This window comes from Narcine bancroftii, chromosome 3 (genome assembly GCF_036971445.1).
Source record: "Narcine bancroftii isolate sNarBan1 chromosome 3, sNarBan1.hap1, whole genome shotgun sequence".
In the NCBI taxonomy this organism is placed as follows: Eukaryota; Metazoa; Chordata; class Chondrichthyes; order Torpediniformes; family Narcinidae; genus Narcine; species Narcine bancroftii.
The window spans coordinates 161,251,525-161,273,243 of record NC_091471.1 but is presented as its reverse complement, the minus strand read 5'-3'; the positions used below and the strand labels follow the sequence as shown (position 1 = coordinate 161,273,243).

Sequence of the window (21,719 nt, the reverse complement as noted above, 5' to 3'; positions counted from 1 at the left end):
GAACAGTGAATGAACTTTGCAACAGAGTGCAACTGGATGACAGGTTCAGTGACATTAAAAGGCATTCTTATCACACCAATTAAGCCACACTTCACCTATGAATCTGTAGGGGTAATTTACTGTATCCAGTGCTCCCTATGCAGCACCCTCTATATCGGAGAGGCTGAACGCAAACTGGGAGATTGTTTTGTTAAGTACCTAGGATCTGTCCGCTGCAACAGCAAGAACCTCCCAGTGGCTGACCGCTTTAATTTTACACACCATTCTCTCATCTACATCTCTGTCCGTGGCCTCATGTACTGTCAAACTGAAGCCATCCACATATTGGAGGAACAATACCGTATATTCCATCTGGGGACTCCAACAGATGGCATTAACATTGTCTCCTCCAATTTCCGTTCAACCCTCCCCGTGTCTCTCTCATTCCCTTTCCTTCTGTCTCCTTTCCTTCAGCTCCTCGCCCCCTTCTCTTCCATCTCCTTACAGAGAGCTGCTCTCACCCCCAATCACCTCTGTTTTTTTTTCTCTTCTACCATTCCACCTGTATCCACTTCTGTTAGCCTGTGCTCTTCCCCTATGCATTCCTCCCTTCTCTCCTCCTCTTGCAACCCCCACCTTTTTATTCAGCTGCCTGCCTGTTTTTGTTTATACATGATGAAGGATGCAGGGCCAAAATATTGGTTGCCTTTTATTTCCTATGGATGCAGTGACATCTGCTGAGTTCGTCCTGCACTTTTGTGTATTGGATTCTTATAAGTGATGCAATTTTCTATCAGGTAACCCCTTTAAGCTCGCAGATCTTGGAGTTGTAGAGGTAGCCAGAAGGTCCTTCTATTTATCCACTCCATCGTAACCATCAATCACCCATTTTATTCTTGTCCAACATTAACATGTATTTTTTATTCTCCATTCGTTCTCATCAAGTCCCCCCAGATCCTACCACTAGCCAATTAACCCACCCTCCCGCACACCTTTGGGATATGGGATGAAGCCCACACAGAATGGATAAACTCCACACAGACAGCATCGGAAGTCAGGATCAAATGAATTACTGGAGCTATGAGACTCCTGACAAAGGACTCAGGCCTGAAATGTTGACTGCCTATATATTTCCTGTGGTTGTTGCGTGACCAGGTTAGTTTCTCCAGCACCTTTGTGCACTGCACTAGATCTAGCATCTGTAGATTTTCTTGTTCACATTCAATCAAGAACTTTCAATTTTTTTTAAAAAGCATCTATTTAGCTACAGCAAGTAAAATTTCAGTGCTCATGCCCATTGTACAAGTATATGGCAATAAACTCACCATAATTACCAAAAGATAATGAGAAAATGATCAGGGAAACACGATTAGTGCAGCGCCAGTGACCGGTTCGTCCTTTCTCCCCGTGACCTGCATGGTTTTTCTCTGGGTGCTCCAGTTTTCTCCCATCCTCTAAAGCAGTGGTTTTCAAACAACTTTCTACACACACCACCTTAAATAATCCCTATGCCATTGATGCTCTGTGATTAGTAAAGGATTGCTTAAGGTGGTATGTGGGTGGAAAGGGAAGGTTGAGAATCACTGCTCTAGACCCAATTGTTACTGAAATATTTTCTTGAGAAAAAATGACATTGGCCCATTTCCTTTGGAGTTATGAAACCGTGCACATAACGAGTCAATTAGGTACGATTAAAACAGAGGACTTTAAATTTTTTTTCTTTCCACCCATATACCACCTTAAGCAATCCCTGACTAATCACAGAGCAACTATGGCATAGGGAATACTTAAAGTGGAAAGAAAAAGTTCTAAAACCACTGAACTAAAGCGTATGGCGCTGGTAATTGAGCAGCACGGGTTTCATGGCTGGAAGGGCCTTCTACTGTGTTATTTCATTTTAAAAATGAAATGATCTCTTTCAATTTTGGATTGGCTGTGGTAAAGATAGTTGCGTCAGGTGACATTAGGCGGGTCGGAAACCGCAAGCTAACCACAGACTTTCAGGAGAATTGTCACATCTTCTTAAAATAAGCATCTAGATTTCTTGGTAAATCCCGGAGCACTTTTGACTCCATACAGGAAGTGTGTAAAAAGCCTCCACTAAATAGCTGAAAATGAGCTACAAGTGTTGTTGCTTTCTTCAAATTTTTATGTTATCTGCTGGTGACCTGGCCTTGAACCCACATCGAATGCCAGAAGAGCTGATGTAGGATTGTATGAGACACACTTCAGGGACCTGGTGTCTGTCTTACTAATTTATCTGCCTTCACACCTAAAACTCTGCCACTTGCCTCAGCACTTAAACCACATCACCATTAAGCTTGACTTCCAGCCTTGCAAGCCACTTTTTGTGGAAAGCATGATTTAATACTGTATATAATAAAATAATTGTGATAGCTGGTTGCACACTGCTGTCTGAAGTTGAGGAATCTATTAGCATTACATGTTTTCATTCAGCTAATTACTCTGATGCACCATCAATAACTTCAAAGATTAGAAGTTGTAGAGAAACTGATAGGCTTTTATTCACAACAGAACATATGTCCGTCCACACTAGTCAACTGTCCTGGACTGATGAGGGGGCCTGTGGCACAGTCGCCTATATTCAGGGGTCAGTGGGAGGAGACTCATGCCCAGAGAGCAAGGGGTATGTCCTAATGTATTCAAGTATATATTACAGCATATCCAAATATATATACAGTGGTTTACCACACTTTTTTCTACTTACAGTCACAAGAATTAGTATTCCTTCATTGTTTTGTTCCTGCATCTGGGTTTGCTTCTTGGCTTGGTTTGGAAATGCAAATGTCCAGGAATGCAGAAGGCTGCAAAGAGTGGCAGATGAAGTCATGTCCATCAAGGGCACCGACCTCTGTCTATGTGAGATGTTGCCCTTGGAAGGCAGCCAACGTCATAAAGGAATGTCCTCGCCCTGGTCACAAACTCTTCTTGATTCAGGAATACTTTTTTTCCAACAGCTATCAGGCTTTTGAAATTCCCTGTACTACCCTAACTATCACACTGCTCCAAAGCTACCAAAAATCCTTCTGTACAACCGACACTATCAGCTAACTAACGGTGAATATTTATTACTTATTTACTTTATTGTCTTTTCCTTTTATATTTCCATTTCCATTATACTTGATTTATTTTTAGTGAATTTTATGCATCTGGAAAGCTGCAGCAAATAAAACTTTAATTGCATCTCTACTCTGTACTTTTGTATTTGATAATGAACTTTCATTGCCATTGTCATTCCCTGGTTCATGTGCTCTTCCCTCCTGCTTAGCCCCTATATGCAGAGTGAATTTAAATATCCTTGCCATGATCCCAAATGCAGAACATTGAAAACATACACTCGACCCCATTCTCTGGATGGGTGGACAGGAGAAAATATCCTGGGAATCCCTGACCAGTGACCATTCAGTGAAGGAGCATGCAGGTTGGTGGTGAGAACCTCATATATCTGGAGCCCAGAGTCACTGGTGGCAAAATTTCATCATCTTCCAGACCATGTTAGATATTAACATTTCCTCACATTTCAGAGCCCAGAAAACTTGAATGGGACTTTCATCATTAATCCTGAGGGATGGCATATGAACAAGTTCTTCACAAGGAACTTCTCAGCTCCCCAAGTTTAGTTTCCCTCTCATGGAATTTTGCAGCCTGATAAACAGACCTTTCAACCCATTTTGTTCATGCTGACCAAGAGATCAGGTAGACCTCATGGAATACCTATGCTAATCATATCACCTTGTATTTGACCCATAACCTTTGTACATGAATTCGATCCAAGTGGATCTAAAACAGAGCACTGATGGCATAGGGATTGCTTAAGGTGGAATGTAAGTTTGAAAACCATTTTTCTATACTAACTGATCTCTCTCTGTAACTGTAGCAAGGTACAGTGAGAATGTTTTGTGTGCAACACAGTGTGTTAGCCCATACATAGTACAGCTATAGAAATTCAGTAGAGTTACCAGAAAGAGAGAAAGATCGGTTAGAACAGATTAAAGGCAACACCATTTTATGAGATCAATTAATTTAGTAGATGAATTGGGTGATAGGCAATAAGAAATGGGTGCAGGAGAGGCCATACAGTCCATAGAGCTGTTCTGCCATTCAATAAGATCATGAATTATCTTGCCTCAGCCTCACTTCCACTTTCCTGTCTGTTCTACAGAAATTTCTCATGATCAAAATCTATTGCTCTTGGCCTGAAGTATTTTCAATGACTTCACCTGTTAAGCCCTTGTTCATCACTGTGGATCAGCCTAGACCTCAGTGTGAGGGCCATTAATTTCATACTCTTGGAGCAATCCCATTCAACTACTAGTTTCCCCTGCTATTAAAGTAGCACTTACTCCATCAACTGCCTCCCTGCCCACCATATATACACTATGGGCAATTTACAGTGGGAAGTAAATCAAACAATCCACACTTATTAACCACAATCTTTTCCCCCGCCCACCCGCCCCCATATAGCCCTATCACTGTGAGATAGGGTGCGGTCAGATTCAAGGAGAGTTTCTTTCTGGCCACTTTCAGAATCCTGAATAAACCTCAAAATCGTAAAATGATTTTGCCTTTGCTCTATACCAGTGGTTTTCAAATTGCTCCCCTAAACTCACATTCTACCTTCATGTCATCAGTGCTCTGTGATTAGTAAGGGATGGCTTAAGCTGGTATTTGATTGGGAAGGGAAGGTGGAAAATCACTGCTATCGACCCCTTTGTTACTGAAATATTTTGCTTGAGAAAAATTGTCATCGGTCCATTTCCTTTGCACATAACGAGTCAATTAGGTACGATTAAACTTTTTCATTCCACTCACATACTACTTTGAGCAATCTCTTACTAAAACAGAGCACTGATGGCATGGGGATTGCTTAAGGTGGAATGTAAGTTTGAAAACCATTGTTCTATATTAACTGATCTCTCTCTGTAACTCTGCACATTAAACCGTGTCTTACTTGGTGCACTAGGCTCGGAATGTTCAGCTGCACTGCTTGAAAAACAAACTTTTTCGCTGCCTCTTGGTACATGTAACGATACTCATGAACTTGAAACAGGAGATTGCAGGGGAAATCCATGCAGTTGTGGCAACAATTTGCAAACCAATTGAATTGTTGGTCAGGATTGAGGCTGTGAGGCATCTGACCTCAGGAGAAAAGGAAAAAACTCCAAAAACTGGAAATCAGAAAATGGCGGAAACACCGAGCCGATCAGGTGGAGAGCGAAACAAAGTTAACGTTTCAGTTTGAAGAGACTTCATTGAACATCTTGAGGCAACACTAACGAAGAAGTCTGATCCTCTTCCTGAATCCTCAAATAGGTTTGCGTGTGATCCTCACTTGTTTCTGCTGTTGATCCTCAGTGGGTTCTATTGTTGATCTTCACTGCTCTTTGTTGAATGATGTAATGAAAACAACCTTGTGTTCAACGCCAGCAAAACCAAGGAAATGATTGTGGACTTCAGGAGGAAATCAGGGGAACACGACCCAGTCCTCATCAAGGGCTTAAAGGTAGAGAGGATCAAAAACTTGAAATTCCTGGGAGTCAACATCTCCAAGGATCTGTTCTGGAGCCTCCACATTGATGCAATCACAAAGAAGGCTCACCAGCGGCTATAGTTTGTGGGGTGTCTGAGGAGATTTGGTATGTCACTGAAGACTCTCATAAACTTCTACAGGTGTACCGTGGAGAGCATTCTGGCTGGTTGCATCACTGCCTGGTATGGAGCTGCAACTCTCAGGATAAGAATAAACTCCAGATGGTTGTTAATTCAGTCTGCAATCACAGGCACCAGACTGCACTCCATCGAGGACATCTACATGAGGCGGTGTCTTAAAAAAAAACAGCCTCTATCCTCAAAGACCCCCACCACCCTCTGCTATCATGAGGGAAAAGGTACAGGAGCCTAAAGACGAGCACTCAATGGCACAAAGGACAGCTTCTTCCCCGCTGCCATCAGATTCCTGAATAATCAATGAACCAAAGACACTGCCTCATTTTTCATGCTCTACTATTCTTCTTCTTATTATTTTTTATATAGTAATGTCATAGAATATGGTCATAATATCTATGTTTGCTCTATGACGCTGCCGGAAAACACCAAATTTTATGACTTGTTCATGACAATAAATGTTGATTCTGATTTCTATTGTTGATCTTCACTGGTTTATTTTGTGGATCTTCACTGGAGTTTTGTTGTTGATTTTCACTGGCTTTTGTTGATCATCATTGTTAGTTTCTGTTGCTCATCCTCATTGGTTTCTACTTTACATCTTTCATAAAATGTTGACCAGAACTTGCTTCCACAGCCACAGATCCTTCCTTCAAAACAAGACATTAAATCTGTTTCTCTATCCACAGATGCTGCCTGACCTGCTTGGAGTTTCCAACACCTTCTGTTTTTATTTCAGATTTCCAGCATCTGCAGTTCTTTAGATTTTCATTCACACCTGCTGCATTATCTCTGTTTTGCCATCAACATTCTCTGGCTTTAATCAAGAAAGAAAACTCCTTCGATCAGCTGTCCATTCCATAATCACATAATGGCAGGATGCCAGGCTGAACAACCCGATAGAGAAACTTGCATGCTCCAAGCTCCTTTGTTGCTCTTTCACTTGACCTTTCTCCTGATTGATACCTGCATTCCTTCTTCATTTGCCAGCACTCTATTTACAGAATAGTGACCTTTTCATCTGTGAGTTTATCCAAATAAATTTGCTTTGCTTTTTTTTTAGTCTTAATTCCATCCTCACAGAAATTAGAAAGTCAAATTGTCCCTATCTCTCAAGTCTGCTCTGAGGGCAAATTTACGCTGATGAGTTTATTGACATGCATATATGTACCGGAATTTTTACTTGCTGCAGCTGAATAGGAACTTTATTAATAATCTCTACAATTGCATATACAATCTGAATTAAAAAGAGATAATAAATACAAAAGATACTGTAAATGCATAATAACTAGTCCCAGTTACCATAATGCATATTGCCACAGCGCAGACAGTCTTTTGTGGTGTCAGAGCAGTCCATGATTAGTATACCAAGGGGAGGATCAAGAGCCTGATGGAAACAAACTATCCTTTAACCTAGAGGTGTTGGTCTTCAGGCTTCTGAACCTACTGCCCGAAGTTAGCAGTGAGAAGAAGTTGTGATCAGGATGACAAAAATCCTTTATGATACGGCTGCCTTCTTGAGGCAGTGCCTCACACAGATATCTTCATCGTCAGATCTGACGATGGAGTTGGCTATATTTATTACCTTCTGCAATACACAGTAATCCTGGGCATTCAAATTATTTGGACAGAATCATTTTATAGTATCCAGATTGTGGAAAGATTGATCTCCATGTTGAGACAAGGAGAATGATTGCACAGAGTAGGACAGTGAGGATTCCAATGTCTCTGCCTCACAGTCCCAGAGACCAAGGTTCAATCCTGACCATAAGTACTGAGAGTGAAGAATTCACATGTTCTCCTGGTGACTGCAGATATTCCAGTTTCTTCCCACATCAAATGACATGATTTGTGTGTTTTCCTGACTGAACCTCTACTGCCCACTTGGGAAGAGTATTCTGAAGATTGAGCACCTTCTTGGCGGCAACATGTCTTGTCTACTCCATTCTAAATGGATGACCTTTTATTTTGTGACAGTGACCCTTCTAGTCAGAGAAACACCAGTCCTGTAGTAATGTTTCAATGAGATTGCCTATCATTCTTCTAAACTCCAGACACCCAAGTTGATCTCTCCAGAAAAGGAAGCCCCTGTCTGGTCCCCTCATTCCAAACATCAATCTGGTGATTTACCCTGCACTCCTCCAACACAAGCATGACCTTCCACAGATAGGGAGACTAGGCCTAGATACAATATTGCTAATGGAAATATATTGTGATCACCTGATACACCACAATTTTGTAAAATATCACCCAAATGAATGCAATTCAAGTAGTGCATCACACAAGTGTCAACTTGCATTATGTTTGAGCCTCTGTTGAAGGGCTTGAATTCATGAACTTGGATCTCAGAGGCAAGTCCCACTGAGGCATGGTTAACATTTAATTATGTAAATTTTTCACATAAATAAGTAACCTTCCACCCACTTACCTCGTGAGTTCCTGCAGCTCACTGAGCACTTCCTAACTTTTGTAGTGTGTGTGTTGTGTCAGCACACACAAAACATAGATCAATACAGTACAGTACAGGCCCTTCGGCCCTCGATGTTGTGCCGACCTATATATTCCTTCTTAAAAAAAAGTGCTAAACCCTCTGTAGAGCTCGTCGAAAGAACCAAAGACTTGTTGATCCAAACCAAGGCTTTTATTAGCAAAAGACCGGAGCTCTTCACAGGTGGCCGACCAGTCCGGAATGATCCGACCTGGCTAGGGACACAACCCTTTAAGGCCCAGACAATAGGTGTGGCTTAGCTCTCAGCCAATCGCTGTAAGCACAGTCTAGATACAGTAACTATATACACTATGTACATTGGTGATAGATCTGTACTATCACACCCTCCATACCTCATAACCCTCTATTTTTATTTCATTCATGTTTCTGTCTAAGAATCTCTTAAATACCCCCAATGTTTAAGCCTCCACCAACACCACTGGCATGGTAATCCTGGCACCCACAACTCCATGTAAAAAAACTTACCCCTGATGTCTCCCCTAAACTTCCCTTAACTTTGTAAACATGTTTGCTGATCCTGCCCAGGGAACAAGTGCTGACTGTTCACCCTATCTATGCTTTTCATCATCTTGTAGTCTTCTATCAAGTCTCCGCTCATCATCCTACACTCCAAAGAGAAAAGTCCCAGCTCTGCTAACCTTGGCTCATAAAATTTGTTTCCCGATCCAGGAAACACCCTGGTAAATCTCCTCTGCACCCTTTCCATAGCTTCCACATCCTTTCTTTAAAGAGGTGACCAGCACTGAACACAATACTCCAAGTGTGGTCTGACCAGAGATTTGTAGAGTTGCAACATGACCTCTCTACTCCTGAATTCAATCCCTCTATTAATGAATCCCAGCATCCCATAGGCCTTCTTAATTATCCTATCAACCTGTGCTGAGGGATGTATGAATATAAGGGTGTAGGTTAATAGGATGTAAATAAGGTGGCATGGACTCATGGGCGGAAATGGTCCATAACCGTGCTATATGTCTAAAAAACATTTTAAAAGTACCTTAGAACGTTTTCAGCCTTAAAGGTGCTTTACAAAATCCAACTGCTGCTGCTGCATGCCTCCACCTTGCAAATGTCCTGCTCAGACAGAATTGCAGCTCTCCATTCACAACACTGCGCTGGCACTACACTGCAGTCAGTTCTCACATGGCATCCATTCACGAAAAAAAGCATTCCAGACAGGGGCAATTGAAGTGAGATCCAATAAGATGATATGATAATTAAAGCAATAAACATATAAAGATCAGAAATGTCATTGTATTTATTTTTCTCACAATCTGCCACATTGCTACCAAAGTGAGACCTATTGTCCATCCATATCCTTGAGGTAATTGAAAAAAGCAGCCATTTTACTGCTGCCACAGTACTGTCAGGTGGTCCTACAGTGACATTGGGAAGGGTGGTCCCATAGTGATGTAGGGGAGGGTAGTCCCACTGTGATGTAGGGGAAGGTGATCCCTCAGTGATGTAGGGGAGGGTGGTTTCTCAGTGACGGTGGGGTGGTCCTACAGTGATATTTGGGAGGGTGGTCCCTCAGTGATGGTGGGGAGGGTGGTTTCACAGTGATGGTGGGGAGGGTGGTCCCATGGTGATGTAGGGGAGGGTGGTCCCACAGTGATATTGGAGAGGGTGGTCCCACAGTGACGTAGGGGAGGGTGGTCCCACAGTGATGGTAGGGTGCGTGGTCCCACAGTGATGTTGGGTGAATAAACATTGGGACAGATCATTCTGTTCAAAGAAAACATCAGGTTGCAATTCACATGAACAAAATTTGGAACTCTCACTCTGAGATGCTATCAAGCTGACAGATAAATGAAAATCCCAAATGGTATCCAAATAGTGGTGTAGTAAGGAATTGAATCTAGTTAATAGGCTGTGGATACCTTGTCTACCTGAAATACAGAACAGGTTAGTTGGGCAGGATTTCCTGATTCTATTCCACCCTTTCCTAAATACAAATGGCAGGACATTGCAATGCCAGTTTTTTCTTTGAGTTTGCCCTATACCAACACTGTGGGGTTATGGAGAGTTTCAGAGTCCAGGAGAATATGGGAGCCAGGGCACATGAGAAACCACATTCATAAGAATATTGCCAAGAGATCCAACCATTAAAAGTTCAATGCTAGCAAAGTAAGAAGTAACAGGACACTGAACAGAAAATGCTGTCCATCAAAAACACACAGCACAGAGGCATTATCAGATTATAGTCTTCCATTTATGAGACAATATTCAATTGCCGGTCCAGATTGGATTCACACTTAACAGTATAGAAAGGGTGATTTAAAAAATGCAATAATTACCAGCACCACACAAATGACTTTGATCTATCCTATTAAATCTGTGAGTGTGTCGATGCAATATGGTGCATGTGGAGCCTGGGGCAAGGAAAAAAAATAAATCACCATTCGAAATAACGAGTCCGCAACTTGTTTGGAAACATTTTGAGGAAATAACGTCAGTCATTATCCCAGTACACATATCAACATCAAATCATCCAGGGAAACTGTAAAAGGCAATTTGAATAATGATCCACTGAAAGCTGAGACCATTGCCAAGATGGCAAAGAGAACGTGATGTCTTCTCTCACACAGGTGATGCTGCACCAATAAATTGAAGCTCCAGTCTTTTCATTTCTTTCCAATTTGCAGTTTCTGTTGTGTGGTGTTATTTTATTTTACATTCTTAATTTTATAAAATCAGCACCTAATAGCCTGAATACACCTGAGATTCTCTGATCTCAGAAGCCAAGGACTGGTCAGTACTTGGGAGGGGACACCGCCTCAGATGACCAAGTGCTGTAGGTTTCACTGAGGGGCGCTGGACAAAGTGGAGACTCTCCGTCCGCCTTAAAGTGGACAAAAAGTTAAAGACTTTCATGTATGTTTCATTCTAACTGTAGTATTACGTGACAATAATGGAACCTTTACTTTTTCAGGAGGCCTCATGGCAGCATCTGCTCTAAGGAAAACTGCACGTCACAAACCTCTAGGCCTCTGAAAAACATTCTGGAGGCCAATGATTGGGAGAGAGGACACAAAGAGCATCTTTAGTAACCTTGGTTTTGGCCTTACTTGGACAAGCATTGAACACCCCTTCAATCTCCAAACATGTGGCCCTTCATCCTCAGCTTCCTTACAAGGGGCAAACTTTTTCCAAGTTGACTCCACTCTTCATGAGCATGAAATGGATTAATTCAGAAGCCCACCAATGAGCCATTAGCTCCTTGAGCTTATCCCTTCCTTAACAAAATGCCTTAAGAAAAGAGCAAACACAGCCAGGCACTGACCTCCCAACTATTGAAAATGCCAATGTGAGACACTGTTTCAAGAAACAGCCAACATCATAAAGGACCTACATCACCCTGGTAATAACCTCTTCTCACTGCTACCTTTGGGCAGAAGGACCTGCGTCACCCTGGAGAGAGACCTAGGGGTTTTGTGCACCAGTCACTGAAGGTGAGCATGCAGGTACAGCAGGCGGTTAAAAAGGCCTTCATATCAAGAGGGTTTGAGTATAGGAATAATGATACGTTACTGCAGCTGTACAGAGCCTTGGTGAGACCACATCTGGAGTATTGTGTGCAGTTTTGGTCGCGTTATCTGAGGAAGGATGTTCTTGAAATGGAGGGAGTGCAAAGGCGATTCACCGGTCTGATACCTGGAATGGCAGGAATAACTTATGAGGAAAGATTGCGCAATTTGGGATTGTACTCACTGGAGTTTAGAAGATTGAGAGGGGATCTCATAGAGACATATAAAATTCTGGCAGGACTGGACAGAATGGATGTGGAAGGGATGTTTCCAATGGTGGGGGAGTCCAGAACCCGGGGCCATGGTTCGAATATAATAGGCAAACCATTTAGGACCGAGATGAGGAGGAATTTCTTTACCCAGAGGGTGGTGAATCTGTGGAATTCATTGCCACAGAGAGCAGTAGAGGCAGGTTCATTGAATATATTTAAGAGGGAATTAGATATATTTCTTCAGTATAAGGAAATTAGGGGTTACGGAGAGAAGGCGGGGACGGGGTACTGAACTTTAAGATCAGCCATGATCTCATTGAATGGCGGAGCAGGCACGAAGGGCTGAATGACCTATTCCTGCACCTATCTTCTATGTTTCTATGCTTATCCCTGACATAACATTAGTGTTTCACTGTAATTAAACTGGACCTTGGTATGTCTGGAGTATTGTGTCCAGGTCTGGTCTTCTTACCTTGTTTATTCTAGTATAGGGGGGAGTGCAAGAGAGGTTCTCCAGATTGGTTTCAGGGATGCCAGGTTGGCTGCACAAGGACCAGGCCTACACTCTCTCGAGATTGGAAGAATGAGGGTTGACTTCATTGAAACTTACAAAATTCTGACAAGTGAAATTTATTTCTACTGACTGAGGTATCAAAAGCCACAGTTGCAAAACAAGTGATAAGCTGGTAGAGATGCAGAGACAGTTCTCTAAGAGGAGAGTGAATTTTGTAGTTTCAGAAATTGAGTTTATTCTAAACAGAAGCTAATGGGTTTCTGGATTTTAAGGGGATCAAGGGACATGGGGACAAAGTAGAAGAACAATCATGTTTCCAAGGAATGGGAGAATGACTTAGAGGTGCTGAGTGGCCTTGCTGCTCTGAATTCTGACATTCTGATTGACCTGGTTCTTATTTTAAGATGGTCCTTTTTCCAACCAGACTTTCCAAGCAGGCTGCATAGATTTGGTCAAAAGCAATAAATCTTATCAATTGTTTTAAACACCTCAATAAAAATCTGGGAATGAAAGGGGGTGATAAAACCTGGCATACCTCCAATAAAATTTTCCAGGTCAGCAGGTTTATTGTCCTGATTAATGATGCGACATTGAGAGTCACCCATCTCCATTTTGGCTTTGCCTTATGGAATTTGTTTTATTTTGCTGTACATTTGATTAAGTTTGAGTGTAGTTCTTATCTTCAATCCTGATTTTAAACAGAATTCAGATGAATTCTTCAAAGCAATTACTCAGCCCTGTATTATCTGTGATTTAGGAAGTCTATTCTCACAGCCATTACTCAAAGTATTATTTATAACATTTAATTACCAACACACAATCTATTTATCCTCCATGATTAGTAGCTGCTTGGAACACAGGCCAAGGCAATAATATTCAGAATGTGTGAGTCAGTCTTTAAACAATCAAAGGTGAGATGAGGGATTTTTATTAGATACATAAATACAATGTACAAATACACTAATATTCTTGCTTGCTGCAGTGGTTCAGGGAAGTAACATACATTAACAAAGTGTAAATTAAATAACCGCACAGGAGAAACAAAAAGTTATAAATATGCAAGGATGGACAAGTATTCACAGTTGGAGTTCATGCAAAAGAATGTAATGCTACAACAATGCAGACAGATCTTTTGGTGGTTCCAGAGTAGTTTATGTTTTGGATAGTATGGGGAGATTCAAGACCCTGATAGCTATTGAAAAAATATTATATTTGAACCTAGAGGTGCTGGACTTCAGGCTTCTGTAATGTTAATGAGAAGAGCAGCGACCAAGATGATGGGGATCCTTTATGATGTTGTCCACTTTCATGAAGCAACGATGTCTTCAATCTCCAACTCTCCTAAGATGCTTTGCCAAGAGCCTCAAGAAAATTGGCAGTTGGTAATCAGGTGAAGGAGATTCATTACCACAAAAGCATCTGGGGAATTTCTCAGTAAACCTGGTGCAAATCAAGCTACTCGTAGCTTTCCAGAAGGTCTCATCCTGCCTCAAACACTGCTTCCTATCAGCCTAAATTTCACACTGAAGCTCAGAATCAGGGAGAAGTAGGTGGTCATAACTGACACATTTGCGTGAATTCCTCTTCCTCTGCCCTTCGGTGAGAAGGCATGAGTGTGAGTGTGGCCATTCCAAATTGTCATGTAAGTGACAGAAATCTGTGGAGCTTTGATGGGAATGTGGGGAGAACAGAGGTGAATCACCATCAAAGACAGATTCTTCCCTGAATCAGGCTCCTCAATTAACCCCCATAACTGGTCTATCATACTCTCTTTGTTTTTTACTTTTCCTTTATAGCTCTATACTCTGTAATTGTATTCCTATTTTTCTACTAGAGTTAACCTGTTAGACTGCTCACAGAAGAACCCTTCTCATGGTATGCAATGTAATTTAGATATACAGCGTGATAATGAGTCTGTACCACCAAAATACACCAATTAACCTATAACTCCCATACATTTTGGAGGGTGGGAGGAAACTGAAGTGCCTGGAGGAAACCCATGCAGACACTGGGATAATGTGATAAATAAACTTAAAACAGCGAAAGACAAAAAATGCTATTGGTTTCTTTCTTCCCCTCTTTCTTTCATCCACGCACTTATTCTCCCCTGCTTTCTTTCTCTCACTCTTTCGTTGCTGCTGCTTTTGCTGGGAGAACATCATTACTTCCATGCAGCATGTTTTTGGGAAAGGCCACTTCACTGTTCAAGAAGAGAACGACCTGTCATCCTTCAACATTGATTTACGGTGGGGGTATCCATGAAAGATTGAAATCAAGTGTCAGAAATGCTTTCTGCAGGAAGCTAGTGCACCTCTGCAGATTACAACTAGATGTTATCTGGTTCTATATTTTCAGTATTTTTTCATAATGTGGGGGGGGGGGGTAAGGGTTGCATTCAGCTTATCAAATCGCTCAAGATCACACGTGCCCTGCCAGACTGAGACCATCTGCAGGCAAATTGGAGGAACCACACCTCACATTCTGCCTGGCACCCTCCATCCAGATGGTGTTAACATCAACGTCTCAGGTTTTCATTACCCTCCCCCCTTCTGCTATTGCTATGTCTCCTTTTCTCTGGTGCTCTCTCTCTCTCTCTCTCCCTTTCCTGTGTCTTCTTTCCTCTGCATTCATATAGCCACCCCCTCCCCTGATCAATTCTCATATTTCCTCTCTTTTCCTCCTATCCATGTCCAATTATGGCCTTTTGTCTGTTGGCCTGCGCTCCTCCACTAGTCTTTTTATTCGGGCACTTGCCTGCTTTTTCCTCGTACCTTTAAGAAGAGCTCAGGACCAAAATGCTGGTTATACAGTGTATCTATACCTCCTATGGATGCTGCGTGATTCACCTCTGTTCTCCCCACATTCCCATCAACGCTCCACAGATTTCTGTCACTTACATGACAATTTGGAATGGCCAGTTAAGTATCAATCCATACACACCTTTGGGATGTGGGAGAAGACCTGGATACTTGGGATAAACTCCAATGATCTACTTTGGCATTGGTGTGCCTTCTTTTATGGTTCCAGGACAGGTCCTCCAATATGTGGACTCCCAGGAATTTGCATGTAGTGACCCTCTCCACCCTCATCCTATCCAAAAAGACAGGGGTGTGGTCCCTTAGCCTCCCCTTCCTAAAATCCACAATAATGTCTTGGACTTGCAGATGCTGAGAGCAAGACTGTTGGTCTGGCACCATCTAACTAGATTTTTGATATCCATCCTATATTTTTATTGCATTAACTGCACTGTGAATATTTATTTATCTATCCTTTGATAGATAACTTTTTTCTGACTTGCATTTGTGGAATATTTTTACTGTGATAGTTGGTGTATCTGACATATCTGTTTGGCTGCAGCAAGAAGGAATTATGCTGCATTTGTGTATCGTACTTATGTTTATGGAATAAACTCATTACTCCTTATTCCTTCCTAGCTATCCACAGTTGAGATGACAACACTCGGGGTGAAGCCCAGCACAATTTTGGAATAATTGCTGTCAGAAATACAGGAGTGATTCCAAAGAACAGAAACCTGACCACCCAATTGGTACATTGTACTATGTCTTTCTTTCTTTGGCTTGGCTTCGCGGACGAAGATTTATGGAGGGGGTAAAAAGTCCACGTCAGCTGCAGGCTCATTTGTGGCTGACAAGTCCGATGCGGGACAGGCAGACAGGATTGCAGCGGTTGCAAGGGAAAATTGGTTGGTTGGGGTTGGGTGTTGGGTTTTTCCTCCTTTGCCTTTTGTCAGTGAGGTGGGCTCTGCGGTCTTCTTCAAAGGAGGTTGCTGCCCGCCAAACTGTGAGGCGCCAAGATGCACGGTTTGAGGCGTTATCAGCCCACTGGCGGTGGTCAATGTGGCAGGCACCAAGAGATTTCTTTAGGCAGTCCTTGTACCTTTTCTTTGGTGCACCTCTGTCACGGTGGCCAGTGGAGAGCTCGCCATATAACACAATCTTGGGAAGGTGATGGTCCTCCATTCTGGAGACGTGACCCACCCAGCGCAGCTGGATCTTCAGCAGCATGGACTCGATGCTGTCGACCTCTGCCATCTCGAGTACTTCGACGTTAGGGATGAAAGCGCTCCAATGGATGTTGAGAATGGAGCGGAGACAACGCTGGTGGAAGCGTTCTAGGAGCCGTAGGTGGTGCCGGTAGAGGACCCATGATTCGGAGCCGAACAGGAGTGTGGGTATGACAACGGCTCTGTATACGCTTATCTTTGTGAGGTTTTTCAGTTGGTTGTTTTTCCAGACTCTTTTGTGTAGTCTTCTAAAGGCGCTATTTGCCTTGGCGAGTCTGTTGTCTATCTCATTGTCGATCCTTGCATCTGATGAAATGGTGCAGCCGAGATAGGTAAACTGGTTGACCGTTTTGAGTTTAGTGTGCCCGATGGAGATGTGGGGGGGCTGGTAGTCATGGTGGGGAGCTGGCTGATGGAGGACCACAGTTTTCTTCAGGCTGACTTCCAGGCCAAACATTTTGGCAGTTTCCGCAAAGCAGGACGTCAAGCGCTGAAGAGCCGTACTATGTATATGACAATAAACTCACATCAGATATGGTCACTGGGTCATAAACTTCCTCTGGCTCCTGGTTGTGAGCACTCACACTTGTGGAAAAAAACTAACACACAGTGACCTTATCAAAACTACCATTATCTTAATGGCCTCTGCTTCTCCAGAGAGAAGTCTAAGCCTGTTCAAACTTTCCAATAAGATTTAACTATTTCTGATATATTCTCTGGGACGATGCCTGGGTTGGAATGAGGAGATATTTGAAAGGCCAGGGTATTTTTGCTCTGAAGCAAAGGAGGCTTATAAAAATATTATATTGCGACGGCCCACAATTACGGAGATCGGGCTGGCACATCGCACGGCAACACATAGAGATCGCTAAAGCGGCTCCCAGGACAACTAACCGACGGGGGTAGAAGCTGGGGTAGCATCAGACCAACAGGACTAAAATGGTGTCAGTCAAGCTGCCCAGCTAACTCAGTAGTAACAGGCTGGGGAAGAAGGGCATTCATATGTGTAGATGACCTCGCCCGATATTGTTATTCGTATGGCTGACTCAGTCAATCAGCAAAAATGGCGGGAATTTGAACGGTATAAAAGCAGCTTTTCCAGCCCTAATAAAGTGGTAAGCTTAACCTGCCACACTGTGTGTGTTTCTTTGTGGCGGCTGGCTACAATATTATAGTAGGGTAGATAGTCAAAAAATGATTTGCTACATTTGTGGTGTCAAAGGCAAGAGGACATTGGCTTAAGGTGAGAGGAAGAGGATTTAAAGAGGATCAGAGGGATGATTTTGACACAGAGAGTAAAATCACAAAAAGCTGGAGAAACTCAGCAGGTCACACAGAGTCCTTTATCTTTTTCTTTGGCTTGGTTTCGCGGACCAAGATTTATGGAGGGGTAAATGTCCACGTCAGCTGCAGGCTCGTTTGTGGCTGACAAGTCCGATGCGGGACAGGCAGACACGGTTGCAGTGGTTGCAGGGGAAAATTAGTTGGTTGGGGTTGGGTGTTGGGTTTTTCTTCCTTTGTCTTTTGTCAGTGAGTTGGGCTCTGCGGTCTTCTTCAAAGGAGGTTGCTGCCCGCCGAACTGTAAGGCGCCAGGATGCACGGTTTGAGGCGATATCAGTCCACTGGCGGTGGTCAATGTGGCAGGCACCAAGAGATTTCTTTAGGCAGTCCTTGTACCTCTTCTTTGGTGCACCTCTGTCACGGTGGCCAGTCGAGAGCTCACCATATAACACGATCTTGGGAAGGCGATGGTTCTCCATTCTGGAGATGTGACCTACCCAGCGCAGTTGGATCTTCAGCAGCATGGATGTAGCAAAGGTAAAAATACATAACCAACAGGCTTGAGCTCTTCATCTTGATGAAGGGTTTAAGCCTGAAATGTCAGTTATATATTTTTATCTTTGCCCTGGCTGCTACACTCAACCAAGTGGGCAGACCCATCACCTTTTTCTCATGCATCCTCCAGGGCCCTGAAATCTGCCGCTCCTTCGTCAAAGAGGAGGACCAGGCTATCATGGATGCAGTATGCCACTGGAGGCACTACCATGTGGGAAAACGATTGACTCTCCTCACAGATCAGGGAGTGGTCGCATTTACGTTTAATAATAAGCAGAAGAGCAAAATCAACAATGTTAAGATCCTCAGGTGGAGAATTGAACTGTCCACTTACAATTACCACATCCTGGCAAACTTAACGAGCCCTCAGATGCTCTATCCTGTGGGATTTGTATTAGTATCCAAATGGACAGATTGCAGATCCTCCTAATAACCTTTGCCACACCGGAGTGACTTGGTTTTTCCATTTTATTAAAGCTCAGTCCGGAAAATTACTAAAAATTGCCAGGTCTGCGCTGAATACAAACCACAATTCTACCAACTGGACAAGGCGCACATGATCAAAGCTACTCTTTGAGTGCCTAAGCATTGATTTCAAGGGGCCCCTCCCCTCCTCCAACCAGAATGTCTACTTCCTTACAATCATCGATGAATACTCATGTTTTCCTTTCGCCATCCCATGTCCGGACCACAGCCTCAATTATCATGGCCATGTGCAAAATCTTCATGCTTTTTGTGTACCCCAGCTTCCTCCACAGAGATCGAAGGACCTCATTCATGAGTGATGAGCTACGGCAGTACCTTCTGGCCAGGGGCATCACCATGAGCTACAACCCGAGAGGGAATGGGCAAGTGAAAAGGAAGAATGCCATGATCTGGAAAACCATCCTCCTGGCACTGAGGTCATGGGGCCTTCTCGTCTCCTAATGGTAGGAAGTCCTCCCAGATGGACTCCACTGCATCTGGTCACATTTATGTATGGCTGCTAACAACACGCCTCTTGAACGGATGTTTGTTTTCCTTAGAAATTCTGCGTCAGGAACTACGCTGCCCACCTAGCTTATCTCCCCTGGACTGGTCCTGCTGTGGAAGCACGGCAGTTAATCTAAGACTGATCCACTGGTCGAGAGGGTCTGCTTCCTCCATGTTAACCGCCAGCATGCCTATGTTGTCTTCCCTGACAGGCTTGAGGACACGGTCTTGATCCGGGATCTGGCACCATCAGACCCCCCCCCCCCCCCCTCTGGCCACCATTAACCACCAACAGACTCCCCCCCCCACTGCTATCTTAGGGGTCCCTGAGCCTGCGGCTGACCACTCTCTACACATGGCTTCTGTTGTTATCCATGATGCACCAGCACCACACTCCCTTACCTACTCACCTGTTACCTTCCCCCACCCCACCCCCACCACCGATGTACTGTAACCGGTGATGACAGGCCAAACCCACGAGCTGCTCGGGACACTATGGCAGCCCCTCAACCATTACCACATTGTTCGCTGTGGCAAAGAAGACCCCCCTGAGAGACTTAACTGTAAAATATGTAATTGTTTTTTTTGTCCTCACCCTGCAGGTCTCTTCTTAAAAATGAGGGGTGAATGCTGTAAATCACTGTTATGGCTGTTGCCAACTGGACACACCTTCCGAGACTGATCCTATCCATACCCATTTACTTGCTCCCCATTCCACCCTGCCTTGATCAGTCAATGAGGTTGTCGGCTGTTCCAGTCTATAGTTATAAAAGCCCATCAGTTTCACTTCAGTCTTTTGTGATTATTGATGGTGCATCTATCAGGAACATGTAGCTTGCATTCCCACTGCAGAGGAGTGTAGACATTCAATAATTCATGACACCCCACAGGGTTCTGACCACAAAGCAAGTTCAGAGCTCTCAAGGCAATAAACACTTCTCAGTTCAGTCAGTGCACTGAACGAACATTTCCACGTTCATAAAATGCAGAGCACTGTACTCTCAAGTTTTGATAACTAGAACACATCACCAATACTCCTGAGTTCAGAGTTTGCAAAGTATGGACATTCCTGAGTTCAGAGTTTGCACAGTATGGACATTCCTGAGTTCAGCTCTAGTAGAACAGAGTTTAATGATTATTCCTCAATCATCAAAGCCCATACTTTCAGTTCACAGTGAAAGAACACTCTGGTTTCTTTGCACCCATTTCATAAATTTTAAAAAAAGTTTCATCCAGTCAGGTGAAGTTAATTGAAAAGAAAGATAATGGAAACTGCAAGGTTTGGTTGAAAATGCCAGCCCACAGAATTTAAATATAAAAGTTATTTGCTTTGATGATCAATTTAGGATAAAATTAAAATTAAATAATATAGTCTTACTCCTATGAATGTTGGAGGTACAACTCTAATTTGAAAAGGATATAGAGCAATTGAGTTTGACAGGATGGAAACAGGCCCTTCAGCCCATCTTCCCCTTGCCAATTAAGCTTGTCCTATCTACCCATGTTCGGTCCATGTCCCTGCCTTTATTTCTTTAAATTGTTTCCAATATCCCCGCCCCCACCACCTCATTGCACATTTGCTCTGCCCTCTTGTGTGAAGAAGGTGCCCCTCAGGACATTTAAATCTTACCCCTCATCTTAAATTTATTCCCTCTAGTTTTACATTCCCCTACTTTGGGGAAAAGGCTATGAATGTTTACTATATCCCTGACCTCCATCATTTTATAAACCTCTCTAAAATCCTCCTGTAGTCTCCTACACTCTAGGGAGAAAAGTCCCAGCCTACCCTGATTTCCTTATAACTCAAGCCTCCCAGACCCAGCAATATTCTCATGACTCTTTTTTACACTCTTTTCCAGCACAACAATATTTTTCTTACAGCTGGGTGACCAAAACTATGTAGCAAGACATCCCTACCCCTGTAATCAATGCTGTGAAAATTATTTATGTCATTACTAGTGAGGAGGGTGACCTTAGGTTACCAAACAATATTTATCAGTTTGTAAAATGGGCAGAGAAATAACAAATGAGATTTACCTTGATAAGTGTAAGATGTGGCACATTGGGAGGATGAGAGAGCTGGGACAATGAATGGTACAGCCTAGGTCCAAGGATTCTGGAAGTAGGCAACACAGCTCGATAGGGTAATGGAATCTGACAGAGAAAATTTTCACCCAGAGGAATCAGAAACAAGCTGCCTGAGAGGATGGTGGAGGCAGAGATCTCACAACATTCGAGAATAGAAGAATGCTGGAAAATGGGACGAGCATCTCATCGTGGACAAGTTGGGCCTAAGGGCCAGTTTCCATGCTGCAGCAGTTGATGATGCTATGGCCAAGTTGGAGTTAAGCACTTCAATGGTTCAGGATAGAAGCCATGGAACAAGAATCTAGACGTCTCTGAACTGGTGCTGGAAGAGGAGGAGCAAGGGATCTGGGAGAGGTGTGAGTGTTAGGAACCA

General features: G+C 43.2%; 1 protein-coding gene and 2 long non-coding RNA genes across 11 annotated transcripts in view; 1 reads left to right on the top strand and 2 right to left on the bottom strand.

Annotated features, from left to right (window-relative positions):
• LOC138757784 (netrin receptor UNC5C-like) overlaps window positions 1-21,719 on the bottom strand; it is a 369,257-nt gene that overhangs the window by 146,222 nt on the left and 201,316 nt on the right. The gene's annotated exons all lie outside the window — the stretch shown is intronic.
• Window positions 1-21,719, bottom strand: part of LOC138757789 (uncharacterized) — a 172,457-nt gene that overhangs the window by 16,413 nt on the left and 134,325 nt on the right. The window contains exon 1 of one of the 3 annotated variants that reach the window (XR_011353888.1): window positions 11,242-11,454. The exons of 1 other annotated variant lie outside the window; for it this stretch is intronic. This is a non-coding gene — a long non-coding RNA (uncharacterized lncRNA). Of the gene's footprint in view, window positions 1-10,470; window positions 10,548-11,241; window positions 11,455-21,719 lie in introns of those variants that run through there. One more of the 3 variants, XR_011353889.1, reaches the window with a different exon arrangement.
• The window catches only part of LOC138757786 (uncharacterized), a 47,007-nt gene continuing 36,426 nt past the window's right edge, over window positions 11,139-21,719 (top strand). The window contains exons 1-3 of one of the 2 annotated variants that reach the window (XR_011353884.1): window positions 11,155-11,625; window positions 15,861-15,973; window positions 19,861-20,044. This is a non-coding gene — a long non-coding RNA (uncharacterized lncRNA). Of the gene's footprint in view, window positions 11,626-15,860; window positions 15,974-19,860; window positions 20,045-21,719 lie in introns of those variants that run through there. The other variant, XR_011353883.1, reaches the window with a different exon arrangement.